This window comes from Nannospalax galili, unplaced genomic scaffold, assembly GCF_000622305.1.
Source record: "Nannospalax galili isolate Female #2095 unplaced genomic scaffold, S.galili_v1.0 scaffold63, whole genome shotgun sequence".
In the NCBI taxonomy this organism is placed as follows: domain Eukaryota; kingdom Metazoa; phylum Chordata; class Mammalia; order Rodentia; family Spalacidae; genus Nannospalax; species Nannospalax galili.
Genome location: NW_008355272.1, coordinates 1,577,741 through 1,578,229, shown reverse-complemented (window position 1 = coordinate 1,578,229; position 489 = coordinate 1,577,741).

Genomic DNA, 489 nt, shown 5'->3' with positions numbered 1-489 from the left:
TATAAACCCTGTAAGACATAAAATTGAATGAGATTTTAACCCTCAAAAAAGATCTCCATTTCATTCTAAAACATACTGTTTCTTACAGAAAGACTCATTGGTTTTGCTACTAATGCTGAGATGTTGGCACATGCATCTCTAATCTGTATGTAACTGATTACTACTAGTCATAATTGGTTGCACTCGGATCTTTGGTGCCTGTGTATGTCTATAAAGTCATGGGGTAGATTTCAATGGTAATGTTCATCACCTCTACTATATAACATGATGTAAACTTTTATGCTTCCTCCTCAAATACAATACATTTTTAAATTTGTTGATTTTTTTCCTCTCTGTGTATATCACACAGAACATCCCAAACCATCTTATTCAACTATACACCCACTTCCCAGATGGCACCCTCCAATACCCTACCTCCCCCAACTAGAGCCCTTATACTCTGTTATCCCTGCTGCTGTCTGCTGTGTTGTCGGCAACCCCAGCCATTCA